The 22058-nt window shown below is 46.7% G+C and overlaps 1 long non-coding RNA gene across 1 annotated transcript in view; it reads left to right on the top strand.

Moving 5' to 3' along the window:
* LOC142571131 (uncharacterized) overlaps positions 1 to 22058 on the top strand; it is an 87144-nt gene that overhangs the window by 5019 nt on the left and 60067 nt on the right. The window contains exon 2 of the long non-coding RNA XR_012825776.1: positions 4117 to 4277. This is a non-coding gene — a long non-coding RNA (uncharacterized LOC142571131). The remainder of the gene's footprint in view (positions 1 to 4116; positions 4278 to 22058) is intronic.

Genomic DNA, 22058 nt, shown 5'->3' with positions numbered 1-22058 from the left:
AATTTTCTTTGTTTCGTCTTTCTTTATGTACATTCTATTTTCCTTTTTTATTTTTTAGTTATTTTGCTTCTTTTCTTTCTGCTTTTACGTATGCACTAACGTTTCGACATGCATGGCCTCTGTAATTAAATGTGTCCGCCACATATGAACACAAATTGCTCATACCCACTTAAAGAAATAGCTCGTACTCCCGCAAACGCGGCCTCCCGTTCACGACGAGATGATGGTAGTTTAATGGAGCCAGCTGTGCAAGAAGACGACGACGAATGCGAGAGCAGTGGCAGTAGCGCGTTTGCGCGGTTTCCGCCGAAACATTTTAACACTTCTTTTTGAAAAAAGTTGCACAGTTTTTTTCAGAAACATCTGTTGTCTTTGTGCCTTGAATCTCTTCGGCTCCCACATGTGACAACCGTAATTCAAGGGCGCAGTACAGGTCCCCAATCCCACAGGGGCACGTGCAATTGAGTTTCGACCCTCTGTGCACTATCACCATGAAAAGCCCATATGATGATTTCTTTCAGAATTTTGGACACATCTTCTCCAAATCCTAGCCATATACAGCTCCCGTGTAAAAACTTCATTTTAATTGCGGCGGTTTTCGAATATTTCAGATTGTGTAAAACCCTATAGATGTATGGTATCAGAAGTACTTGTCTTCTATCATGTTTTGTTGTGGACAGATGCCAGTTTTGTTTCTTTAAGCTTTATATTTACAATGTTTTAAATTTGTAGAAAATGCTTAATGATGAAAAAGAAGGGAACATGTGAAACGGATGAAGAAAGAAAAGCGAACGTTGCTTGCGCCGAGTTGTTATATTGAGTGAGTATGTACTGGTCCACATAAAAGCGTGATTGTTGTGACGGATTTCAGTTTACGGTTTTACGGTAGCTAAATTTCAGATATATGTTTCCGTTTTCCGTTTTTTTTAGTATTGTGCATATAATCGCAAACTTAGGTTGCGTCATTCAGACCAATGAGCTGCGCAGTCCCGCTCATAGGTAGCAATGTTTTCGCGGGCTCACGATATATTTAGAGCATACTTTGTGATCAAACAGAATAATGATAGAAATGAAATAAATTACCTTTTAAACCTTCCTAAATATTTGTTGCATGGCGATGCTTCCTAAGTAAACATCAATCATGGTTATGCTGATATAGCACAATTGGGCACGATGGTGCCATTCCGGGTTCTGCACACTATTTATATTCACATACAAAAGGTGTTCACGTGGAGAAGAACTGCCTCCAGTCTTCGTTGACCAGCCTGACATTCCAAGGCCTGCGAAAAGGAGCAAATAGGTTGATGACATCATATAACACCGCCTTTCAGCAAGAAGGAAGCATAGCGTTTTGTGTCATACTGCAGTCTGGGTAGTTTGCATGACTACACCAAGAGCAGTTACGTCTTCGTCACGGTGCTGTACTAAATGAAGACCCGCGCGTGCAGAATGAACAGCCCAAGCGCAGTATGTTGGTAACCACAGGCTGTGATGTATGTGCGACGATGAGCACGCGGGCCTGAGTACTGAAGGAATGGTTGTTCTAGTGTTAAAGGTGGTTCATCTAGTGTGTTGCTGCACCGAAGGAGAAGAGCGCACATATTGCGCTCCAAAATTACGGTTGCTGCCTGTCGGTATGCCCGCATGGCAGCGTGTGTACGCGCCTGGAGCGCTGCATGTTGGCAGGTTACACGCTGAAGTTCCAGCGCGAAGGACGAGCATATAGGAACGTGCTATGATGCCCTTTTGATGCGTCCCCATCTTTTAGGGCGCTACCATATTGTGGATTTTAGAACTACATTTAGGGACATTTCTCTCTGTTGGGGACACATTTCTAAAAATTTATAGCGTCGACAAAAACGTTGGCAAATGGTTAGCAACATTGGCGATAAGAAATATACTTAAAATGGTGACCTATAATGAAATCAATTCTTTAAAGGCTGCAAGTAGATGACCGCATGATGTTTGGCGTAGAAAAGGTAACTGCTAGAAAATTTCACAGTGACTGGGATCTCGGACAATTGTGAAGCAAATGTGGCTTCTACTGAATGGGGCCGTACGCTGTGGTTAATTACACAGAAAGTAACAGCTTACTCATTGTACTAAAATCCATTGTTTAATGTTCATAAAACATTTCAGAAATAACTGGTAATGCGGCCTGTATAACAATAAATACGTTCAATTGGTGGACATTCGGAAATTTGCATACATTAATTTAGCAACACTGATTGCAGCAGATCTTGTGGCGATATTTACAATGCCGACCGGGAATAGCAGATCAACTCTTAACAAGGTTGACACATCGAAGCATCCGGGTTCCTTCACGCAAATATTAACGCAATAATTTCCTTCCTCATGACTTTTGGAGAAAGTAATAGTACATGGAGCATTGAGGTGGTTCAAGTGGCAGCAAAGTCACCGCTCTATAAATGTCAAGTATAAGTTATCACGTCGCCGCTAACAAGCGTAAACATGTGTTGCGGATTTTAGGAGCTCCGGAAAAATGGAAAACTTTGCACGCCGACCTTAGACGAATTGTTATTTGATGCTAGCAAGGCAGATTCCACGTCGTTATTTTCAGTTTTTTTTTACAGTTCAAGCTACACTGGATGTGCATTGTGTAATGTGAATGTAAATACCGAATTCTCGAGGTCATCATGCGCTGTTTTGTAAATATATTGCTGAATTTCATTTGCGACACCCTGCTGGTGTACACAAATTTATACTGTAAAGGGTTCCCTGTCATGTACACTATACATTATGGCCTGAGGTCTCCGTACGCCAGTTAACTATCAAACCGTCTTGCAGAGGGGCGAAGTGCAAGCTATGCTACTAGCTTCAAGCTCGAAGCAGCCGAGTATGTTTTGGAGATTGGCAGACGTAAATTCGGAGGCACATTGGCATCGATGAAATATTCATCGGCTGTTCAAAACGGCAGCGAGAAAAATCTGAAAGCTACCAACAAGAAACACCGTGTCCAATCACTTGCAACCATGCAGAATGAGACTTACCGACTTTTAACATATTATGGAATCCCGGTTACAAACTTCAAGGCGAGCAACGGATGAACGATCTGATTTACGCAGTCAATTATGATCATGCCGTGAGACCACCACCATCGATTAAAAAACCATGGCGATAATACTGTGCGCGTGATGCCCCGTATCCTCAAGAATGATTGCTGATGACACTGCAATCATAAGCTTAAGAAAACTTGCAGAAGTTTGATTGAAGTCATCAATGATTACATGTTATGGGATGAATATTCTGAAGTTGCGATCTTCACAAGCGCGCATTCGTCATGGGAATATCTAAATAGGATGTTTCTTGATCAGAAAACAAGATCGCCCGTTGCTGTAGCTTCCGTCAATGTTTTATTCATTGGTCGCTTGTTTTTTAACGCTGAATTCCCAGCTGAATGCACTTAGTTCTAGCAGTGCAAGGAAATTTGGCATTTTTTACCACCCCTGCATATCGAATAAATTTTTACAAACAAAAAAACATGCCTGCGTTATGCGGTAGTGCATTCTGTACGCACTACCGTATACAGCCGATATACGGTAAAGCAAGTGCGTTTCCATGCATCAGATTACAGTATATTGTGAATGGAAATGAGGCAGCACATAGACAATTTACATATAGGATGAGGAACTCGGTCCTAATTATCCAGCAGTGCAAAGAACGTGTACATACAAAACAAGACGACACAAGCGACTTGTCTTTTAAGTGAAGGTGTAAGCACAGACATTAAAAGTATATAAAAACCGAATTAGCACTAAGAAAAACTGACAAAAAGACATCTAAAACACTACAATAGATAAGAAGTCCGATATTTAGGAGTGACAAGTTGCTGTTTACTTTTATGTCATCTTGTCTTTTTACAGATTGAAGGATATTGTTCCCTTGAGGAGAAGACTGCATTTATCGATATTACTTCTCCATTTTCTAAAGATATAGAGTATCTATTGAACAAGTCAGAGATTTATGCTATGTTTTGACTTCATTCTTTTGTCTACACGCACTATCTATTCGGCAATATCTACACAGTAGCGTTGAAGTCTGCTAGAAATAAGGAGTGGTGTTTATATATGAAGGCAACTCTGATCTCCTTTACAGCTTCTTTCTTCAGCTGCGGAGTACTTGCTCTTTCGGAGAAGCGCAAACTCAGACACTAGATTTATAACTACATACCGTTGCGTGGAACTGTCCTACATCGTTTTAGATAACATATCAGACATAGTGACTTTGGATGCCCGTGGGAACCAACAACGTGAATGGTAAGATTACACTTTTATATTCAACCACATACGATCGTCAGAATAATATATTCAGAATATTTCGTTAGACCCAATGCATCGCACTGCCTGTTCACTTGTGATAGGGAACACTAGCATTATTCACTGCCATCTCTCGACTTGCAGAAAAGCGTTGACTCATGCGTCATGCTGAAGACAGTGCAGAACAAACCTGGGCCCTAGGCAGCATATCTAAAGGCATTAGGTGCGACTGCTGATGATCTTACCTGTGGTCTGCGGTAACCTCCTGCTGCTTTTTTCTTCTGTAAGCGTAGCCAAGAGCTCGTGGCAGAGGTGGTAACAGGCTTGGCTTCTCTTTACGGCAACCGATAATTAAGCCAGCGAATAAATATCATGAGAATGGTAAGCGTTGCCCCAACGTAGACGTCGCTTTCCGTGATGTTCCCTTCCGTTTCTTTTTCTTTAGCGTGAAGAGCATGTACTATTCCATTTAAAAAGAATGTTACGGTCGAACCGATAGAATGATGTTCGAAGTTAATGTGAATAACAATCAAGCAATCTAGCTGCAAAGCATATCCCTGAAGTAAAGTATATTCAACCCATGTAGTGGTAAATTGAGACTACCCTTGCTTTAATTGCATTCCACATACTCTGAGAGCGTCACACTTTTCGATGGCATTCGCTTGCCAAGGTCGCCCAAAGACATGAGGGCAGGACGACGACTGCATGGCGCCGATGCTGTGACTACAGAATCAAGAAGTAATGATACCGATCGAATGAAAAACGCGTATAAGGAAGACGGCATAACGAGAATCAGATGTCGATTATTAAATTGTGACGATGATATAACGACGACAACTTGACGAAGACCACATAAGGACAATGAAATGACGACCGTGGTGTGACGACGGCAGTATGACGACGACTGGAAGAAGTATGAATGACGACGATGACACGACCAAGACAGCATGACGACGACGGTATAACAACGGATGCATGATAGTGTTTATGTGACGACGACGCAATGGCGACGATGGCATAACAACGTTCACATAATCATGATTCAGCAACATCGTGATTAAAATAGCATAACGAACAATGAATGAATTTGATGGATCGAGGAAGGTGATGTGACTACGAAGGAATGAGGACAATGGGACGATGATACTCAAGCAATGACGATAGTGAAACGACGACGTGACGACTACGGCATGGCAGCAACGGCATAAGGAAGACGCCATAAAGAGGGCCAGATGTAGCAGTTACAATGATGACAATCAAACGACCACGACGGCATCCCAACGGGGGTATCACAACGAACGCCTGGAAACGACTGTATAACGACAATGCAGTGACGACGATGGCAGACAACAGTATATGAAAGTTAAATAACGAGTGTATGATGACAATGACGTGACAAATGCTGTATCACGAAACTAGCATGAAGACAATTCCCTGACGACGACTTCATGACGATAATCGGATGTCGAAGCCGTTGTAACAATGGTACGGCCACGATGGCATTAGGACGGCGGGTGGACAATGATAGGAACTATGACGTGATGACAATGGTGACACATTCACGATTTAATACCGACATTATGATTAAAATAGAACGAAGAATGAAGATTGACTTCGATGGTAAACGAAGGCGGTTTGTAGACGACTGCATGAACACAATGGGACGACGTCACTTCAGGTGATCAAAATGATAAAACGACGATGTGAATTGGTGTTCCAATTACTTTTGTGCTTCAATAGATGAAACGACGGTTTGTTAAGAAACTAACCACAACGGCAATGCATTTTTTGGAAAACTTCGGGAATTAATATCTCGAAACTGGTGTCATCCTGTGAATTCCTTCTAAGCGGATTCCCCTTGCGAACTTCATGGCTAGAATTTGTGATTACATATATTTGCCATAAGGCAACTGCTTAAATACTTAATTAGTGGTTTTGTTTGCCAATTATGCATTTCTATTATTTGTCCCAGTAATGTCCACCTTTTCAAGTAGACTAGCTGGTGAAATAGAGTTGTGCTATTTGCCACAGGGCACCTATAAACAATTTCAAAAGTGTTCACTCAAACACACTCTCTATTGACGCGCGCGTGCCGTATACAATCTTTGTGTACCGGTGTAATTGGTGATGCCCACTTTCCCTAGAACTTCCCACCCAATGAAGGTAAGAGTGAGGTCCGTTATATTGAAAGGATAACCTCGTGCAGCACGTCCTCTACCATTTTGCCATGGTTGGAGAATTCGTCACAGCGCTAGTGGGTGTAAATGAAATTAACGTTGCTTAACACGTGGTGTTATTCACGCGCAAAGCGATTGTAATACCCAAAACGACCGATGCTGATTATATGGGGGCACAAATACCCGCTGAATATCTTAATTGTTCTGCTCGAAGCAAAGAAATATAGGTACCAAAAGTAATCTGCAAGCGATGTAGCTCCAAGACGGAAGCTGTCAACATTGTCATATAAGCGGCCTGCGACGCTGCAGCTACAGTTATATCTGTCTCTGCAGCTATAGAAATGGCAGCTGCGAAGCAAGTGGCAAAGGTGATGAAACGGCTTTCAGTGAGTCTTCGTGACCACGCCACCCTCCCGGTGTCGTATACATTTTCGCATTACGCTGCTAAGTTCCTGGGCGCGCGTGGTCAAATTCAGGCCACTGCGGCCGTATTTCGATAGGAGGCAAAATGCACAAAAGCCTGCGTGCAGTTCATTTGGTGCACGCGCATTAGGAACCTCTGGTCATGAAAATGTGGTCCCAATCGCAAAATACAGCGCGCCTTATTATATTGCATTGATTTTGACCTTCACTAGCATCGTCCCGAAAGAAATGCCAAGGATCTATAGGGAGCCCGAGTGCAGCTACGAAACGAGAATGTTGCCATCTTGACCAAGGAAATGAGCCGCCTATTCCGCCACGCCGACCCGGAAATGTCCGAGGAGAAGGAAGTCCGCGTACTTATGCGTGGTATGAAGGAGGGACTTTCCGCCGGATTGGTACGAAGCCCACCGAACACCGTCGACGAGTTTCTTCGCGAGGCTACCATCATCGAAAAGACACTGCAAAGCGGAACTGACAATTCAATCGCCGCACGAACGCCGGTTGGGTGGGCGGAGCTAAAGAAGCTGTTCCCTTCATCACAGCCTCAAGTGGCTTCGATTGCCGACGTCGTAAGTGAAGAGCACCAACAACTTGGTGTAGCCCCTGAATTGCCGCAGCCTCAGCTGAAAGCGATGACGTATGCCGCTGTAGGCCGCCATCACATTCCGCCTCCGTACACACGGTAGGGTCTAGTGACGCCGCAGTTCGGCCGTCCACCACCACCACCGCCGCAAGCACGCCAACCAATTCCCCACGCAGCATTATAAGGAAGGCTGACGTTTGGCGCGCGCACGACTGCTGTCCGCTTTGCTATCACTATGGAGAAGCTCGGCACATCTACTGCCGATGTCCTTCCCGCGAGATGGGACGGCGAGGGTTCGCCGTAAATGCACCGCGCCCACAACAAGAAGAACGCCCACGTGGTATCACCTAGTTACTCGCTGCCGCACAGTGGAGCCCTCGACGACCGTCCTGTTCGCCCTCACCAGTCTGCTACTTGTCGCCCCAGCGCCGTCCATACTCTGGCCCGACCCGGGGCGGTCCGTCTGCCCATACCAGGAAAACTAAAGGCAGCAAGCGATGGAGGTGCAGTTGCTGTTCGTAGAATTGACGACAACCCTCCGCCATCGACGAAGGCGTCGAAAAGGCTTTTTCAACGAATATTAATGAGACGAAGGCATTACGACGAAGCCAGAGAGTCAAGAATACGCCGACGAAAGACGACCTGACGACCTGACGAAGAGACGTTCAAGCTTCAGTTTAACACGACCTAACCCTGATCCGACACCAAGACCTAACTGCAACGCAAGACAATGAATCACTGATCTCGATGTGCTAATAAAGGGCCACGCATCTAACGCCTTAATAGATTCAGGAGCCTTATGCGACGTCATGAGCGGACCCATCGCAGTCCAGTTGAAGAAGGTTGAGGCTGCGTAAAAACGCCCTCAAATTCAGACCGCTGGAGGACACCTAATAACGCCGACTTCCATGTGCACTGCAATAAATACCGTTCATGACCAGACTTACCCTGCCACCTTCATTATCCTTGAACAGTTCTCACGAGAGGTAATTCTCAGCATGGATTTTCTGAACCAACACGGTGCTATCACGGACCTGATACAGAAGACGATCAATAACACCATCGGAAGGCCAACAGATGCCGCCAGAGAGCTGTCGTAGTAACCACACCTCGAGTGTGCTCGAAGACGATGTGCGCATCCAGCCTCAGACCAGCATCATTATTTCCGTTGGCACCGTAACACCCGCAGACATAGAAGACGTCCTCGAGGGCGACCAACGTCTAAAACTCGATCGTAAAATTTGCGTCGCAAGAGGGATGACTCGGCTCCATCGAGGAAAGCGGATGTTAACCAACTTCAGCCAAGAGTTCAAGCACATCAACAAGGTCGTGACAGTCCCGTACAACCGAGGAAACTGTGTAAATCAGCGATGCGCTTGTCTTCTAGGATTCTGCCGCATCTACTGATACGGCATAGTGATACGGCAATCGAAGAATCCCCATGAGCAAGAATCAACACCTCAGAACTCTTTTCCGACGATACAAAGACTGCTTTTTGACGTAATCGAGGATGCAACGTGCACCAATCGCAAAGCATCGCATGAGAACCGAAGAGTGTGCTCGACCACTCCGCCAGAGACCTTACCATCTCTCGCGCGGGACCGCCAAGCCTTAGGCAACAAGTCGACGAGATGTTGCCCGACGAGATCTTCCAGCCGTCAAAAAGCCCGTGGGCATCACCGAAGAAAGATTAAAATTTAAATTAAATTATGGGGTTTTACGTGCCAAAACCACTTTCTGATTATGAGGCACGCCGTAGTGGAGGACTCCGGAAATTTTGACCACCTGGGGTTCTTTAACGTGCACCTAAATCTAAGTACACGGGTGTTTTCGCATTTCGCCTCCATCGAAATGCGGCCGCCGTGGCCGGGATTCGATCCCGCGACCTCGTGCTCAGCAGCCTAACACCATAGCCACTGAGCAACCACGGCGGGTACCGAAGAAAGACGTATACCCCCACCATGGAAAAATTACTCATTGGATCGGCTCTGCAACGCTAAATACTTCTCGTCGATGGCCCTCTTGTCTAACTACTGGCAAATAGAAATCGACGAGAGAAATCGCATAACAAAAGCTTTCATCACGCCAGCGGGCCTCAATGAGTTCATGGTTATAATATTTGGACTGTGCTCGCATCTTAAACTTTCCAGCGCGCGACGGACATGGTTTTTGCAGGATTGAAGTAGCACACCTGTCTGGTTTACTTGGATGACTTCGTCATCTCCGCCGGAAATTTCGACGATCACTTTAGGCGGCTTGCGACAGTACGACAAGCCATCAAGTCATCGGGGCTCACTCCGAAGCCGGAAAAGTGCCTCTTTGCTTATGATTAGCTTCAGTTTCTAGGCCACGTCATCAGCAAATGTGGTGTCCGCCCCAATCTGCTGCTATCGCAATGCAGACAGCCGCCATCACAATCTTCCTACGTCCCATGGACAAGAAGGCAGTGTTTAGATTCCTTGGCAAGTGTGCTTGCTACAAGAGCTTTGCCAAAGAGTTTGCACGTATCGCCTAGCGATTGACACATCTAACCAAATGTGATGTCGAGTTCAAGTGGGAAACGCCACAGCCCCACGCATTTCAAGAACTCGGAAGACGCATGCAGTAGCCACCGGTATTTGCGCAGATCGACCAGGACGCTGAAAGCGAAATCCACTCATGCCAGTAGCTTGGGCCTCGGTGCCGTCCTAGTCCAGAAGAAAGACGGGCTTGAACAGGTGATAGCTTACGCTAGCCAGCTGCTGTCAAAAGCGGAAGGCAATTGTTCTACACCTCAAAAGGAATGCCTCGCCATCATTTGGGATGGCTGGTATGGTGGAGCCTCACACTGCAAGAATGTGACATCACTGTAATCTACAAGTCTTGACTAAAACACTCTCATGCCGATTGCCTATCACACGCCCCCATTGGCCCGCCGCCGCAAGACGACGAGGATGACGAAGGCTTCCCTAGAATAATGAGGGCAGAAGACTAGGTTGAACAGAAACAAACAGACCCGGAGCTAAAAGGTCTCATCGAGTATTTAGAAGGGAATACCGATGTCTTTGGCGTCGCCAAAGACTTGAAAAATTATAGACCGATCAGCTTACTGTCCGTTGCCTACAAAGTATTTACTAAGGTAATTGCAAATAGAATCAGGAACACCTTAGACTTCTGTCAACCAAAGGACCAGGCAGGATTCCGTAAAGGCTACTCAACAATAGACCATATTCACACTATCAATCAAGTGATAGAGAAATGTGCAGAATATAACCAACCCTTATATATAGCTTTCATTGATTACGAGAAAGCGTTTGATTCAGTCGAAACCTCAGCAGTCATGGAGGCATTACGGAATCAGGGTGTAGATGAGCCATATGTAAAGATACTGGAAGATATCTATAGCGGCTCCACAGCCACCGTAGTCCTCCATAAAGGAAGCAACAAAATCCCAATAAAGAAACGCGTCAGGCAGGGAGATACGATATCTCCAATGCTATTCACAGCGTGTTTACAGGAGGTATTCAGAGACCTGGATTGGGAAGAATTGGGGATAAAAGTTAATGGAGAATACCTTAGTAACTTGCGATTCGCTGATGATATTGCCTTGCTTAGTAACTCAGGGGACCAATTGCAATGCATGCTCACTGACCTGGAGAGGCAAAGCAGAAGAGTGGGTCTAAAAATTAGTATGCAGAAAACTAAAGTAATGCTTAACAGTCTCGGGAGAGAACAGCAATTTACAATAGGCAGCGAGGCACTGGAAGTCATAAGGGAATACATCTACTTAGGGCAGGTAGTGACGGCGGATCCGGATCATGAGACAGAAATAATCAGAAGAATAAGAATGGGCTGGGGTGCGTTTGGCAGGCATTCCCAAATCATGAACAGCAGGTTGCCATTATCCCTCAAGAGAAAAGTATATAATAGCTGTGTCTTACCAGTACTCACCTACGGGGCAGAAACCTGGAGGCTTACTAAAAGGGTTCTACTCAAATTGAGGACGACACAACGAGCTATGGAAAGAAGAATGATAGGTGTAACGTTAAGTGATAAGAAAAGAGCAGATTGGGTGAGGGAACAAACGCGAGTAAATGACATCTTAGTTGAAATCAAGAAAAAGAAATGGGCATGGGCAGGACATGTAATGAGGAGGGAAGATAACCGATGGTCATTAAGGGTTACGGAGTGGATCCCAAAGGAAAGGAAGCGTAGCAGGGGGCGGCAGAAAGTTAGGTGGGCGGATGAGATTAAGAAGTTTGCAGGGACGGCATGGCCACAATTAGTACATGACCGGGGTTGTTGGAGAAGTATGGGAGAGGCCTTTGCCCTGCAGTGGGCGTAACCAGGCTGATGATGATGATGATGATGACCGATGTTGGTCCTTGGTAATTTACGAACGGATTGTGGTAATTTAAGCACGAACGGTATTGAGGATTCAGGAAGGGCATTACCGACCGCGCCTCACCGCCGACGTCGCCCGATACGTCAAGACATGCCGAGACTGACAGCAACACACGACACCACCGAGAAGGCCAGCGGGATTACTACCGCCGATCAAGCTTCCTTGCCAAACTTTTCAGCAGATGGGGACGGATGTGTTCGGACCGTTTCCGACGTTAATATCCGGAAATAATTGTATCGTTGTGACGACGGACTACCTCGCCCGCTTCGCAGAAACCTAAGGCCTGCCAAAAGTAGAGCATCCGAAGTGGCGAAATTTTTTGTCGAGAACATCCTGCTGCGACATGGTGCCCCAGAAGTCCTCATCACAGACAGAGGAACGGCGCTTACAGCAGAGATATCCCAAGCCATTCTGCAATACAGCCAGACAAGCCACAGGAGGAAAACTGCCTACAACCCACAGGCGAACGGCCTCACGGAGTATCTGAATGAGACCCTCGCCGACATGCTAGCAATGTACGTCGACGTCGAGCACAAGATCTGGGATGCCACCCTGCCGTACGTAACCTTCGCTTACAACGGAGTGGTGCAAGCAACAACACGGATCACGCCATTCAAGCTGATTTACGTCAGGAATCCAACGGCTACTTTCCACGGCAAACTGCCGCAAGTCTGCGATGACGTGAGTCTTGACGTCGCCACCCATCTCTAGCGCGCCGAAGAAGCCCGACAGCTCTACCACCTGGAGATCAAGAACCAGCAGAGGACTGACAGCCGACACTACAACCTTCGACGACGCTACATCGAGTACCAGCGCGGCGATCGTGTTTGGGTTCGGACCCCAATTCGCCAACGAGGACTTAGCGGAAAGCTTGTTTACCGCTTTTTCGGACCCTACAAGATCATTAAACGCATTCGTACACTCGTCTATGAGGTCGTACCAGACGGCATTTCGCTATGGCAGCGGCGACACTCACGATCTGAAATAGTCCACGTTGTGCGACTCAAGCCGTTCTACCAGCGCTAATGAACTTTGGCACGTTTCTTTATTTCATGTTTTGTTATCGTTCACTATCACAGTACCACTTTGTTATCGCTTTTATGTTCTACACGCAAAAATGCACTTGGAGGTAAGGCTTGTTTCTTGAACGTTCGCCCTTCCTGCAATAGTTGTGTGCGTCATATCGTTTTGAATGTGCACTCCGAGGCGATCGTAGAAAATACTTGATCGCGAATGCTGCGTCGAGAAAGTTCGCCGTCGGATGCATAAATTATGAAGCGGCAAGTGCGATGACACTTGACTGTTGGACACCGACTGTTTTTGTTCTCATCCCCGCTACCGAGTCATGCTTCGCTTTCCTTTCGGGCACAGGTTCACCTAATAATGTGCTACAGCTTATAGTTGAACTCGCTGTATTCGTGCCTGGGCACCATGGCCACTACTTCAAATGCTAATGTACCAATTAAAAATTGTGGAAAAATTACCAAATTTCTAACTATGATGACACATCGAGGACATGGTGCAAGAGGTTCCACTCTGAATATAAGAGGCCAAGCTCTTCCTTACCTTCGCCAGGAAGTTCTGGGAGAAGTGGTGATCACCAATTTCTTTTGTAGGTGAACGTTGCATAGAATCATGCGCTGCAATGTATAGCTATCGCTCTCTTACGAGCTAGCTTCACCAATGTTGCAATTTATTATGGTTTGGAGTTTACACCTTGGACTATTATGCCTTTCGTGCATGCAAGGCAGCAAGTTGAATGCCCTCACCCGTGTGCGAAATATGTGCATTTTCATAAATCCCGAACACAGCACTGATCTGGGGACCACCAGGCGATACCTCTATGGCCGAACTGTCTCGCAACCGTGTTCGTCGGCTACAACAGTGCGGCAGCATGAAGCACTTTTACGGATAAATTTTGTATTAGTAGATTACAGGCTCCATCCTGGCTTGCTCCTGGAGGTGATTTCGAGCCTAACGCGGGACCCATGACCAAGGTTGACGTGGAAAAGCTGGGCCTTGTGGCTGGCGCTATCTTACGTGTTGAAGCTAGTAATTCAATACTTGAAGAATCTGCCATAAAGGTGCTTCAAATTTCCGCAGAGATAAACGTTCGCTGACGATTACAACACTCCGTAATGCATAATTTTAGCGCTGCTCCATACGTGTTTTAATTTCTCCATACCTGTTTGTTATGATGCAGGAAGTCTGTCTCTTGCGGCACGTTGCAAACGGAACGATTCATTACTAAACATCTAACACTCATCTACAGCGAGACTGCCGAGCCGATTCGGCGTTCGTCAAATATATGATCTGCGGGTGAAGTGTGTCGGCTTTTCTAATGACTCTTCGATTGTTCCAGTGTTATGGCTGTTGCCTGAGTTGCTTCCAGAAAGCACTACACAATTTGCGTCGCACATACAACGTGATTACAAATAGTATGGCGCCATGTGGTGATTTCTTGCGGCACTGTGTTTTCGTCCTGACTCTTTCACCTTACTTCACTTGCCCGCTTTCCGCCTCACGGGTTCAAAAAAACTATGGGGTTTCATGTGCGAAAACCACTTTCTGGTTAGGAGGCATGCCGTAGTGGAGGACTCCGGAAATGGGTTTCCGGAGTCCTCCACTACGTGTTCCGTAAGAAACCACCTGGGTTTCTTTACCGAGCACGGGAACACGGATGTTCTCGCATTTCACCCCCATCGAAATGTGGCCATAGTGGCCGGGATTCGTTCCCGCGACCTCGTCCCCGCCTCAGGATTTAAGTGTTGCCTCCTTTTCCACTTTTTTATTCACGTGGTATTATTTCATCACCCGCTGCGCTCCGTGTTCGCTTTCATTCTTCGCTGTTCTCGTACGTTCGGTTGCCGCACATCAGGAAGAACTACGCCGAGGCCCACCGACACTCAACGCAGGAACGCGCGCATATGAGATGCGCTCTAAAAAATTATTCAGACAAACTGGCAAAACGTGCGCCTGATATAGAGCGCAAATTGGCAGCGGCCCCAGCTGATCACTCCATCGTTAGCAGTTCCAAGGGTGTTGTAGGTGTATAAGCTAAAATTGACCACCTTCGAAATTGCTCTGACAGTCCTTTGTTATATTTTATGGCGCAGCAGAAATGGTTAACTGTGCAATCGGGGAAGATTCAGAATGACTCGTGAATAGTTTCTGTACAGAAAAATAGGAATTACCGTGACGATAGTTACGAAAGCACGTAGCGTGATGCGCTTTTCTTCTGAGAGGAAGCGTCCTTTCATGGTCAAATTTCTTTATGCGAACGAAGTTGAACTGATTGTGAACCGCGGCTATGAGCTCCAAAACAGGATCTCGTTAGATTACACGGAAGTCATTTGTGAGAGAGAGAGAGAAACAACTTTATTGAGTCGCCTACAGAACGACACCATGACTAAATGGCATTCGCGAAAGGTGACTGAAGCTTCTCCAGCTCTCGCCAACTATGAGCAAGACGCGCATCGACTGCGTCGTCTTTTGAGCAATGACGTTCACGAGTGGAATGCCAATGAGGCCAGGCCGTTCTTGTTTCTCGGCACAGTGATAAATTACGTTCCTTCTTCATTTCTTGAACCCGACTGTATCGACCGGGTCCCGGTCGAAACCAACAGCAGGCGTGTCAAGACAACAGTGAACCCTTATGTTTATTGCGCTGGCCATTTTATTCCAGAGCGAGGGAAAGGGGGTAGTCGAAATAGAGGGCAAGGAAAGTCACCTGTTGTTCCAGCGTGCCAAGATAGCTTGTGCTCGTTGAACTGATACAATACATCATCCCCTTCAACACCGTTGGTTTGTCTGCTGGAAGTTTTGATCGTATTCCAGACGTTCAGGAGCACGGGTGTGACGCAGCGACCTTCGTTGTGACAGAACTTGTTGCGAAGGTGGCTGCGTACAACTAACTTGTTGCGAAGGTGGCTGCGTACAACTTGCCACTGGCGCACTTGAGTCAGATGGGCGAGATTCTAGAGAGGCCGGAACGTGGCCTTCATGGCAATGTAGTGTCCTCAAAAGGTTCGCTCGTTGCCAAGAGGTGCTGCCGATTACGGCGCAAGGTGTTACGGTCCTGCGTTTCCACATAGAAGGAACGTGGTCCGACTAATCCAAGCACTTTGGCCTTTCGTGCCCTTGCAATCCCCTTTATGCGAACGACGTCGTTGCTCTTGAGGCCAGGAAGTACGCGCCTGTTGTGCTCGCCCTGCTTGTGCTTTCTGACTCGCGCGGCTGCAAGGGGTCAGAAGTCCGGTATGGGCGTGCGCAGACGTCTTCCTTGCAGCAGCTCCCCTGGTGAGCGGCCATCCTATAATGGACTTGCTCTGTAATTCAGGACGCCAAGCCAAAAGTTTTCATTCGCATCCTTTGTCTTTTTTAGAATGCGCTTTATTATCTGTACACCTTTCTCGGCAAGACCGTTTGACTCAGGGTACTCTGGGCTGGATGTGACATGTTTGAAGTCGTACTGCTGAACGAATAGCGCAAAGTCATGGCTGGCAAACTGTGGGCCATTATCTGTGCAAACTTCGATCGGTCTACCATAACGAGAAAATATGGCCCCCAACTTTTGTATCACAGAACTGGCTGTGGTATTAGGCAATAGTTCCACGTCAGGGAAGCTGGACATTGAGTCAAAGGCGCACAGGTAATGTTGGCCGCCGTGCTGAAACAAATCAACACCAACACGGTACGAGGCTTGTGTGGGTGTTGGGCGCAAGATTAGGTTCTGAGTGCTGCTTATACGCATAAGTCTGGAACAGTGGAAATTTGTGGATCAGCATTTCAATGTCAGCATTCAGATTTGCTCGGGCTTGAACTGTCTTGCTCGGGCTTTGCATTTTCCAATGCCGAGATGCCCTGCATGAATGTGCTTTAATATTTCCAAGCGCATGCACTTGGCACTACCACCTTCGTTCCTTTCAAAAGGATTCCTTTTACTACAGAGAGCTGAGAAGCAACAGGCTTTAGCGGACCTTCCACAGCACACCCCTGCCCAAGCTTTTGTAGTACCTGGATGAGACATATGTCACGCTCGGCCTCACTTGCAAGCCTTGAAGCGGTTCTTTCACTTACGAGTGCCGATACTACGGTGACTCCGTGAACTTCGACGTCACTTGTGGGCGAGGCTGTGTCATCTTGAGGAGCAGGTGACCGGGAAAGCATGTCTGTCACCACCATCTGCTTTCCAGGCACGAAAGATAAGGTGTAATTATATTTCAACAACAGCAGAAATAAACGTTGTTACTCTTGGCGCCATATCAGCAATGGTTTTTTTTTATGTCAATTAATGGGCGATGGTCGCTCTCAAGGATCAACAGGTGACCGTATACAAAGTGATAAAACTTTTCACACCCGAAAACCAGCGCCAGAGATTCCTTTTCGATTTGCGAATAGCGTTGCTCCGATTCGCTCAGAGCTCTTGAAGCGTAAGCCACAGGCCTCCGGCTACTTCCGTGACGTTGCATCAGTGCCCAGCCGACACCGTACTGAGAAGCGTCTGATGTTATCGTTGTTTCTCTGCTGGGCTCGAAAATTGCGAGAAGTGGCGATTTACTGAGCTCTTTGCATGTAGCCTCCCACTCGCTCTAATAATATTATTTGGAGTTTTACGTGCCAAAACCACTTTCTGATTATGAGGCACGCCGTAGTGGAGGACTCCGGAAATTTTGACCACCTGGGGTTCTTTAACGTGCACCTAAATCTAAGCACACGGGTGTTTTCGCATTTCGCCCCCATCGAAATGCGGCCGCAGTGGCCGGGATTCGATCCCGCGACCTCGTGCTCAGCAGCCCGACACCATAGCCACTGAGCAAGCACGGTGGGTGAACCCACTCGCTGTGATGATTAGGCGTCCAGTCAAACACAACATAGTTTTTTTTAGCAACGAACGCAAAAACTGCGCTGAGAGAGCGACGGCACGTATTTGCCAAAGTAGTTGACGACGCCCAAGAGTCTGTGTACCACTAGCTTGTTCTGTGGTGCCGGCATCTTCAGCAGAGCTTCGACCAAAGCAGTATCAGGACGTATGCCCATGTTGCTGATAATGTCACCAAGAAATAAGACTTCCTCAACGCCGAACAGGCATTTTGACGCATTAAATGTCAGCCCCGCTTTTGCTGCTGCTCGTAACGCGTTTCTCAGCCTGTCATCGTGTTCTTCTCTGGTAGCGCCCCAAATGAGCACATCATCCACATATGCACGCACACCTGGCAGGCCATCGAATATCTCATTGAGCGCCTTCCGAAACACTTCACTTGCCGATGAAATGCCAAAAGGCAGTCGAAAAAACCGGTAACGGCCAAATGGAGTTGCGAACGTGTATATGTTTGAAGACTGCTCATCCAGAGGGATCTGATGAAACCCGGCGTTAGCTTCAAGGCGAGAAAACTACTTCGCGCTTGCAAGCGACGCTTCTGTGTCTTTTCGGTGGGGCATCTGATAATGCTCCGTCTTAAGGGATTCATTAATTTTTCTTGGGTTCATGCATATACGCAACTTGTTGTCTTTTTTAAGCACGATGACCAGTGGGCTTACCCAATCTGTCGGACTGCTGACTTTTTGAACGATGCCCTCCGCTTCCATTCGCTGTAGTTCTGCACGGAGAGGTTCTCGGAGCGCCAAAGGCACTCGTCTGGCTGGCTGGATGACGGGCACAGCATCCTCGCCAAGGGTGATCCTGTACTGGCGCTGTACACGGCCTGTTCCCTTAAAGAGCTGCGGAAATCCCTCGACGACCGCTGAGCTGCTGCTCGTTGTTACAGCATCAACATTCCGCTTGATAAGCCCCAAGTCCTCTGAGGCTTTTAGACCAAGGAGGGCGCTGTGGTCTTAACAACGGAAAATTCAGTGTATATCTTACGGTCACCAATGGTAACGTGCGTCGAAAATTTGCCGAGCTGTTTGACGACGCTGCCGCTATACGACCGCAGAACTGCGCGACTTGTCTTCAGCGAACCGGCTTTCAATTTTCCAAAAAGGACCGTGGTATAAGGTTTGCTTGAGACCCTGTGTCGATATTGAAGTTGATTTCGTTGCCTTCAATATTTGCCGTCATGATCCAGTCCCGGTCACTGATAATATTGCCGATGGCGACGTCCAACACATTGAAATCGTCGTTTTGGTCCTGAGTCTTGAAATCGTGCTTTACCTCACGGACGGTGTCTCTGGTTTCGCAGCATGATGCGAAATGGTTGCGCCCCTTGCACAAGTAGCATGTTTTCCCGTAGGCTGTACAGCGTCGTGCTGCATGTGTTCGGCTGCAGCGGAAACATAAAAACTTGCCGTGGTCCTTGCGCAGCGCTCCGGCTCGACGATGCTGCAAGCACGTGAAGTTCCCCGTCTGTCTTCTTCCACAGCGGGTTCTCGCGTGCTAACGCTTCCGCCGCCTTGCATAGAGCAACAGCTTTATCCAGGGTAAGCAGCTTGTCCATTAGCATCTTCTCTCGAAGCTTCTGGGAGTTAGTACCAAATACAATTTGGTCCTGCACCAGCTCGTCCATCATCGTTGCGAAGTTGAAGAACTGTGCTTGTCTTTTCAGCGCGCAAAGGAACTGTTCAAAAGGTTCAGGTTCGTTCTGGAGTCGAGAGCGGAAGACGTAACGCTCGTGAATTATGTTTTGTTGCTCGACGTAGTATTCCTCAAGTTTAGCTATGGCAGTCGCATAGTCTTGCTTGTCCTCGCCTTCGCTGAACGCGAAGTTACTGTAAACGTTGAGGGCCTCCTCACCAGCCACGCTGAAGAAAAGTGCTGTCTTCGCTGCCTCTGACCTCGGTTTTTCAGAGCATTCCGTGGCTGCCAGAAAGAAATCAAACTTTTGCCTAGACAGCTTCCACGTCCGTCCTCCGTTGGTCGCCAGGCCCAGAGGTTCCGGTGGCTTTACGTACTCCATGTCCTTGGTCTTCTGTTGCAGGCATACAGGGCTTCAGCATCCCACTTCTGACACCATGTATCGACCGGGTCCCGGTCGAAGAAACCAACAGCAGGCGTGTCAAGACAACAGTGAACCCTTATGTTTATTGCGCTGGGCATTTTATAGCAGAGCGAGGGAAAGGGGGTAGTGGAAATAGAGGGCAAGGAAAGGCACGTGTGCTTCCAGCGTGCCAACATAGCTTGTGCTGGTTAAACTGATACGATACACTGACGTTCATCTACCAGCTCGCCAGTAAAATCATGTTGTATTGTAGCACCAAAAAAAATGCCCCTTTTTATACACAGATGGAAGTGTTGGGCTAGTGGTATAACACTCTACTCACTGATCTATTCATGGCAGGCTTCATCACTGTTACTTATCGTGACATGGCACAACGACACCATTCGCGATAGCAAATTTACGAGTGCATCCATTTTCGAGTTTTTTTCTCTGTGATAGACAACATCGTAGAGGGGTGCTGTGCATCTTATTAACATATTCTCATAATTACGTATTATCACATTCCATCAGTTATCTGCGTGACTGAGATTGGCTAAATCAGTCCATTCTTGATCATGAATTCTGGCCTCCTGTTTACAGAGTCCTAAGAAAAGACAGGCGTTCTGGTCGTGGTGGCGGAGTGGCACTTTTTATTAAAAGTGGCATTGGATTATCTTTATTACCAGAATTTTCAAATGCTGAATCAATAGAATGCAAACTAAAGCTTGATGGTCTCGCTATTGTTATCCGTGCTATGTACTGTCCCTAGTACTCCTCCCCGAGCAATTTTTGGGCAATTAGTGACTATATGAGTGGCCATAAGCCGAACTGTTCTAAACTGGTACTAATCAGTGACTTTAATGTACCTGCTATAGATTAGAATTCGTTAACAGCAACTGGCGGTGGTAGGATAAATTGTGACTTGTTATTTGACATGTCAGTACGTTTTGATCTATCGCAGCTGGTTAATGATGCAACGTGCCAAGATTCCGTCTTCGATCTTGCTTTTGTCAGTGAAGAATTGGTAAAGAATGGATATGAGTGCAGTGTTGTCGACAGAATTTCCGACCATAAGGCTGTTAATATTCGTAGAAATGTTGCTTGGTTGCCAGTACGGCCAACATTTAAATGTGTCTTGAATTTTGAGTTTGCTGGCGATACTTCTATTTTTGATAAATTTGCATGATATCTATTTGGCATTTAATTACCATGTCTTCCTTCGTTTTCGGCCCTAGTATAAAGACGCTGCGCTTATAGTGCGTCTAAGTGCGCGTTTGAATGGTTGACATGGAATTGCGATGTGCTTGAAGCCGTCTGTGACCAGTGAATGCCTCAATACTTACGACCGCCGGAAGATCGAAAGCAGTGAGAGAGCGTGCGACATGGGAGAATGCGCGTAATGCCTGATTGTCCGAAGAGTTTATATGTGCGCCAGCGTGTAGCACAATAGAGCGCACGTAACAAAAGAAGTATGCAGAAACTACTCTGCGTAATCATACCCCCAATTTCAAGTTGTGCCACACAAAAATTACACCTTGGCCCACCTCGACTTTGTGTGGGTGCGCCCCAAACTTCAGTTAAACAACCCCAACTAATACTCCACCATGCACCTTCTATGGAGCGATAACGACCTCTATGGGTATGCATAGGTCAGATCTTCTGGAAATTCTCTCATTTATTGTTTTGGTTTTAATTCTTCCTTGACCGCTGCAAAGCTACCAATTATCTACATCTACAATATTATAACAAAAAAAATTCTTCGCAAATTACGCATTTTTTGCAAATACCAGGCATAACAGTTTGCGCGTGACAGGCAGATTTTGCTGGAGCACTCGCAAGAGAAATGTTACGAACAAATAACTCCGATTTCACGTTGGCGATCATGCTTACTTTACGTTTACACGGGACATGCATGTGCGACTTGACTAAATAAATATCGGCTCATGCTGTAAGAGAGATTCCAACACGATATGATTAACCACATTGCTCATTAGTGGCCTTCATGGAGCCTTTTAAATTTCGACGTGCAGCACAAGTGCCAGATTGAATTTTGCACATGAAACCACCTTCTTGCAGACGCTGTCAAGAATCGGCACGTAAGGTAATGCAGTGTTGTTTTAGAGGCTTGCGCACAATATACTAGACCGTTTGAGTAATTGTTTGGGGAACTTATCCCTGGTTTAAAGCGAACATCGGCGCTGAAAGAGGTTCGGTTAAGATTTTGGTTTCACAGGAAAACGACTCGTTTAGAACGCCGACCGGGCGCATTATTAATGATGCACGTACCAGCGGACGTGG

Source organism: Dermacentor variabilis, chromosome 2, assembly GCF_050947875.1.
Source record: "Dermacentor variabilis isolate Ectoservices chromosome 2, ASM5094787v1, whole genome shotgun sequence".
NCBI lineage: Eukaryota > Metazoa > Arthropoda > Arachnida > Ixodida > Ixodidae > Dermacentor > Dermacentor variabilis.
The sequence above is the reverse complement of the archived record's forward strand: the minus strand, read 5'-3'. Positions and strand labels throughout refer to the sequence as shown.